Source organism: Protopterus annectens, chromosome 1.part0, assembly GCF_019279795.1.
Source record: "Protopterus annectens isolate FY-2018-M chromosome 1.part0, PAN1.0, whole genome shotgun sequence".
NCBI classification, from domain to species: domain Eukaryota; kingdom Metazoa; phylum Chordata; order Ceratodontiformes; family Protopteridae; genus Protopterus; species Protopterus annectens.
In genome coordinates this window covers 1,883,287,263-1,883,294,443 of record NC_056725.1, presented here as the reverse complement: position 1 = coordinate 1,883,294,443, position 7,181 = coordinate 1,883,287,263, and positions in this window count along the sequence as shown.

Genomic DNA, 7,181 nt, shown 5'->3' with positions numbered 1-7,181 from the left:
ATTGCAGTATCATACCTGTGAGACAGGATCTCTATCTCAGAGTGAGTTATCTAGCGTTCCAGTTCATAGGTTCATAAGTTCATAGGTGTGTACTAGGCTAATAGCCCTAGAGCCTTTACAAGCCTAGCCCATAGAACTAATGTTGGGCAGCACAATTCCAGGGCACTTCTATGGGCAGCACAATTCCAGGGCACTTCTATGGGCACTTCTATGGGCACTTCTATGGGCACTTCTATGGGCTAATAGCCCTAGAGCCTTTACAAGCCTAGCCCATAGAAGTGCCCTGGAATTGTGCTGCCCAACATTAGTTCCCCAGTACCTCTATCAAGTAGAGCCACTGGAGTGATTCCCGGGGTGAACTTTCTATTTCCCATCCACTCATCAAGATTTCTCTTGAAGAGGGCCAGTGAGGTGCCCTGATTGACATATATGTGAAGTCTATTCCAGAGCAAAGGCAGTCTCTGGATTATGAACCTGTCCCTCCAGCATGTTCTGTTGATTGTGGTAATGAGGTTGAGTCTCTGAAGTATGTGGTGCGGAGGGATTGGGATTTCTTTAGATGTAGCATTTCTAACAGAGCTGGATTAGACATGGCTTTGTAAGTTAAGCAGAGATCACCTCTTAGTAGATGATATGAGACAGAGAATAGCTGGAGTTTTTTGAGTCTGTCCATGTAGGACATGTGTTTAAGACCTAGGATCCTCTTCGTGAGGTACTTTTGTGGCCTCTCCAGCTGTTGCAGGTGTGTAGTGAGGTTCATGCCAAATGGGGTATTATACTCTATTATTGGTCTAATGAGAGAAGAGTAGAAAGAAATGATGACATATTTCTTCCTGGATGCAAAACCCTTGGTAATGAGATGTGCCACATAGAAGGACTTTACGATAACAGTGGCAATGTGGTGGTCAAAGCAGAGGTTGCTGTCAACCTGTGTCCCCAGATCTCTTATACTGCCTTCATTTGTTTAGTGGTTTCCCATTGATGTGGTAATTAGTGGGAACTGAGTTTTTCCCAAAGGGGATGACAAAGCATTTTTTGGCATTAAGCTTAAGGCCATGGTTTTGACACCAGTCAGTGGTCTCAGTGAGGCCCTTCTGTAGGATGTCTGCATCACTTGGGGAGTTAATAATGGCTCCCAGCTTAAAATCGTCTTTGAACTTGGTCAGCCAGAGTCTTTCCGTGCTGGCCTGGACCTCTGCGAAGTAGATGCCAAACAGGAAAGGACCCAGGACTGATCCCTGTGGGACTCCACTCATGACTGGTCAGCAGTCTGACTTGAGTCTGCTACTTTCACACTGTGGGTTCTATCTGTGAGCCAGTTTGCAACCCACCTAATGATATAGGGGTTGATGCCTAGTTTGGTGAGTTTATCAATAATTTCTGAGTAAGGAATGGTATCAAAGGTCTTGGCCAAATTGAAGTAGGCTGTATGAACCACCTTAGCTATATCCACAGCTCTGGTGACTGACTCAAAGAAGTCAATCAGGCTGAGCAGGCATGATCTACCTTTCACAAAACCAAACTGCATGGGATCTAGAGTTTGGAGATTCCCTATATCCTTGTTAATTGGGTCCATGATGATGCACTCCATAGCCTTACATATCAGACTCATCAGGCTAATGATCCGATAATTTCCAAGGTCTGTAGTCACACCTCCTTTATGGAGAGTGATGACTGTAGCAGTGCACCATTCGATAAGGACAAAGCCTAAGGTGAGGCTGTGAGTGAACTGGGCAGACAGATGTGGTGCCAGTTCACTTTGTAATTCATGTAGAGCACAGCCAGGGATATTGCTGGGTCCCATGGAAGCTGTATTCTTGGCTTTGGACAATGTAGCTTTAACCTGTTCTGCAGTGATGCTGGGTGCCTGGCATTCTTCCAGTACTGAGATTGGTCCTTTAGGGATGGAGAGAACGGTAAAGTTGACACTGAATCTGTCAGCCAGTATGTTGGCAATATCTGTTGGTTCAGTATAGAAGGTACCATTGTGCAGTAACTCAGAGCAAATCTTGGTATTGCCATAGATTTCTTGATATAACTATAGAAGGTTTTGAGGTTGCTTTTAATGTCTGCCACAATTCTGCCTTCATGGATGGCTTTGGAGGTTTTGATAAGGGATCTCAACTTTTTGTTAAGGCTAATAAGGGAATTTTTCCAGTCTTGGGACTTTCTTCTGTTGTAGAGTTTATTAATGGCAGGGGACCACCAGATTGGCTTCCTTTTTTGGGGGGAGAGCGTCTTGGTGTTGATGGGTATGGCTAGTTCCATGCATTTATGTACATGTTCGTACAGTGCATTGGTGTATGATTTGGCAGTCATGCATCTATTTTCCAATTACATGGGTGGATACATTTGTGTGGGTGAGATGTGGATTTCCATGGTGATTAGTTTGTGGTCGGATCAAACCAGGGAGGAAATGACTATTGGTGTAGAGCAACGGTTGCCCATGTTAGTAATAACCAGGTCAAGAATGTTGCTTCCTCTAGTTGGGGTAAGAATCAGCTGGTCCAGGGCATTGGAACTGATAAATTCCAGGAAGCATTGGGCCAGTGCTTTGGTGCATGAGTAGTTTTCCCAGTTGATGGAGGAGTAGTTGAAGTCACCTAGTATGAGAGTATTAGGTTGGATCCTAATAGTTTCCAGGGTGCTTAGGAATGTGGAGTGAGAGTCTTGGGACATGGTTGCAGACCAATAGCAGGCTATGACCTGAATCGCTGTCTCACCCAATGTTAGTTGTACCTGGAGTATCTCAGATGCATTATGCTGGGCTACTAGTCTGGAGGTGTGCATATCCTTTACAAAGATGTAGACACCACTGCCTTTGGAGCTTTGGTCCATGTTCGGGGCTGAAAGGTGTGGAATGAGTTATAGCCTGGTAGCACGGGGGTGCTTTCTGCTGCTTTAAACCAGGTCTCCGTTATACTACAAATGTCAATGTTCTCCATTTTGAGGAGTGCTTCAAGCAAGTGCATCTTGAGATTTAGACTTCTAGCATTGAGCACCATGACCCTTGGATTGCATTTATTTATAGCTGTTTCAGTGGTAATTTGGTCTTTGGAACACTGCCTAAAAAAGGCACTATAGGGGTGGCAACAGCCTTTATCCTGTACCTGGAAACCCAGGGGTGAGAGATGCAGGCCCTCTCTGGCAAAGCATCGAGGTCTGTCAATCATGTCATCCTAAGCAGATACTGGATCCCTTTAGAATGACACCAGAAACTTAGCCAATTGCTGAAGTCAATCATTTTCTGTTTGTACTGCGGCATCATTCTGGGCGATGATAGGATGCTGCTCAGAGATAGGGTCATACCTGCCTGGGCAACATAATCCAAGAGCTCCACCATGTCCCTTTTCATGTAGTCCAGGGAGTTGTGTCTCAGGTCATTCACACCCACATGAACAATGACAGAATCATACTTGTACTTGTTGTGGAGTGACCTGACTGTGTGTGTTATGTGTTGGATTCTGACACCTGATAGACAGCTGACTGTTACCTTCTGCTTATTCAACCTAGTCAGTGGGACATCAGTGTGCCTCACTATTGAGTCACCTATGATTATTGTATTGGGCAAGCTGTTTTGACTTAGGGGCTTAGGTTGGGGGGCACACTGTGTAGGTGAGCTATGTGTCTTGTGGTTTGTGCTGCGTTGTGGTGGTTGAGTGCATTTCTCCCTTGGAGGTCTCTGCTGTTTATGTAGATTTCTAATAGAGCCTCCACAAAGGTGGGTGTGTGGTTTGTATTTTTATGTGAGAGCTGTGGTGGGTGTTCTGGAGGGCTATGTATTCCATGTGGTGTGGTGCAGGTGTTGACCTTCTCTTGATCTGCTATTCTGGTCTTGGCTGGAGAGTGTGTGGCTTCCAATTTGGAGATATAAGGGCATCTCTCACAAGTCTGAGTGTTGGGAGGTAAGAGGAGAGGGTTGTCTGTGTACATAAGGCAGTTGCTACACTGCTTCAGATTGTCCAAGTTCACCAGGTTAATAGGAGAAAGCAGAGGGAACTGACCTTTAGACATGCCAGGAGGGATGGTCATCATTACTAAGTACAGCAACTGTTTCCTTATAGGACATCTAGTGCTGATAGAACTTATGTGTTATACAATAATTGCTACAAAAAGCCTGATGAAGTACTAGGTGAATAAGCTAATTAAAGTGCAAGAGAGACGAGAACTAGCAAGATCTAAGGGAAAAATTGAAGAACAAACTTTCTGGCACTGATAATAGTTTACTCCAGCTTAGCAGCACTGCGGGGCATGCAAACCCACACAAATGTGGGCTTTTAAACCAGAAAGTTGAACGGGATAGAAAAACTGCCCAAACAGCCAATAAAATAAAATTTCAGAGCCAGAAACCACTCCTCTTGTGTTAGATAGGCTACCTAGTGCTTACCACTCCCGCTGATAAGGTTGAAGGCTTCCTTCTAACACAGAAAGGTCTGGCGAACTCAGAAAAGTACAGTTTTGTACCTACCATAAATGTAGATGTTCGAGGATCCACATTGCTGCAGTCCTAACTATTGGGTAGTCCGCTGTCCAGTCGGCCCGAATACCAAAGTATATGGCTGACGTCGGTCAGGGCGCATTAGACTGACGTCAGTACGTCAGGGTACTAATGCGCATGACCGACGTCATATCCTCAGTCTTTTCTTGCCCCAGATGTCAGAAGACCCTGAAAAGATAAGGCCAAAACCAAAAACTCCAAACATACCTGCACCAAAAATATGTACAATATATACAAAAGTAACAGAATATAACCTCACCTACACCACCACCCCTAAACACAGAGGGAAGGAGGGAGGTAAATTGGACTGCAGCAATGTGGATCCTCGAACATCTACATTTATGGTAGGTACAAAACTGTACTATGTTCTTCATTCCACATTGCTGCAGTCCTAACTATTGGGTAGAATCCCAAAGCAGAGGTAAGGGAGGCTGGCAAATCATAAGGAAGCAGGAACTGACAACATGCCTTGCAAAATAGCTGTGGCAAAACCAGCCCTAGACTTAGAGTAGAGAGGAAGGTGATAATGCTTAGAGAAAGTATGCACTGAACTCCAAGTTGCTGCGTCCAAAATATCCTTAGTGGCCACCCCCCTTAGAAATGCTGTTGAAGTGGCAGTAGCCCTAGTGGAATGAGGCCTAATCCCAGCTGGAATCTCCTTGCCATGATGGGAATAACAAAATGCAATGCAACACCCAATCCACCTAGAAATAGTTTGTTTTGACACAGGCTTGCCCTGCGAACCCAAAGCAAAAGAAACAAACAACTGCTGAGACTGCCTAAAATCCTTAGTCCTGCTCAAATAATAACGCAATTGCCTGTGTACATCTAAAGTGTGCAAAATCTTTTCCCCTTTATTTTGGGGATCTGCATAAGAAGTAGGCAAATGAATAGTTTGGTTTAAAGCCACACTAGAAACCACCTTAGGCATAAAGGAAGTATTAGTACGTAAAGATACCCTATCCTTATGAAAAATCAAAAAAGGTTCTACCGCCATAAGGGCCTGCAACTCAGAAACCCTACTAGCAGAAGTAATGGCCAACAAAAAGCAGTCTTCCATGACAAATATTTCAATTCAGCAGTAGCCGCAGGCACAAAAGGTTGTAGAGTAAGTTTCTCCAACACAAAATTGAGATCCCAAGCAGGAGTAGGAGCTCTACTGGGGGTCTTATATTCTTTGCCCTCTAAGAAATTGCTTGAACAAAGGATGCGAAAACAATGGTGGGTCACAATCATAGTGAGCTGAAATTGCTGCAGCATGAATCTTAATGGAAGAGAAAGACAAACCTTTGTCCAATAACTCAGTAAGATATTGAAGAGCCACACTCAAATTAGGCTCAGAAATCTCCAAATTGTTTGCTGCACTCCAAAATAAAAATCTCTTCCATTTCTCTGCGTACACTTTCCTTGTACTAGGTCTCCTGGCTTCCATAATCACATTTAAAACTTGTTGAGGAAGTTGAGACCTGCAGTCTTTCAAAACAGAATATGCCAGGCTGTTAGATGAAGAGAGTGAAGCTTGACATTGAGCAGGTGACCGTCCCTCTGAGACAACAGGTGTGGAATCAAGGGTAAAGGCCATGGAGGCTTCCTTACCAGACTCCTCAGTAATGGGTACCAGTGCTGCCGAGGCCAATCTGGAGCTATTAAAATCATCCTTGGCTTGTCTTGTCTGACCTTTAGAAGCACCTTTGGAAGAAGAGGCAGAGGTGGAAAAGCATACACATGAAGATTTTTCCAACTGAAAGAAAGAGCATCCACCTTCCAAGCTGTGTGATGAAACCTCTTTGTGCAAAACTTTGGCAGCTGGTGGTTTAGTGGAGAAGCGAACAGATCTATGTCTGGAGTTCCCCATGACACTGTCAATTTTGAAATACATGAAGATCCAGTTTCCACTCGTGGGGATCCATGATTTGTCTGCTTAACACATCTGCTAAGGAGTTCTGTGCTCCCGCAGAAACCTTGCCTGAAGAGTTAGTTGCAAGCTGAGCGCAGTCTCCCATAAAATCATTGCTTGCCTGCACAATGGGTAAGAATGTGTTCCCCTTGTTTGTTGATGTACCACATGACAGTTGTGTTGTCTGTTAGAATCAACACCTGCCCTGGAAGAAGTAACTCCTTGAAAGCCATTAATGCAAACTGGACTGCTAACATCTCCTTCATGTTGATATGTAGATGCTGTAGTCTGGCAGGCCACTTGTCTTGTATCCACTTTCCATTTAGATGAGCTCCCCAAGCAATGTCTGAGGCATCTGTCGTTAGAATCTGACTCGCCTCTGGCCGGGTCACAGAGAGTCCCTTGTTTAGGTGACATTCCTGAGCCCACCACAAAAATTCCTTTTGAATGCAAGGTATTATTTGAATGACAGTGTCCAAATCCTGGCAGTGCTGTGTCCATACATTTTTGAGATACCATTGCAGCTCCCTCATATGCAGTTTGGCATTGGGAAGCACCAGAATACAAGATGCCATGAACCCTAAGGCTTGAAGGACTGTCCTTGCAGTCAGCCCGGACTGAAGAGATAGCTGATGGAAGTAACTGGAAAGATTCTTTTGTTTGTCCGGGGTTACAAGGCCATCTGGGCTGCTGTATTCAGTCTCACACCCAGAAAGCACATGTCTTGAGAGGGTACTAGACTGGACTTTATTTCGTTCACAGAATACCCTAGGCATCTTAGCACTG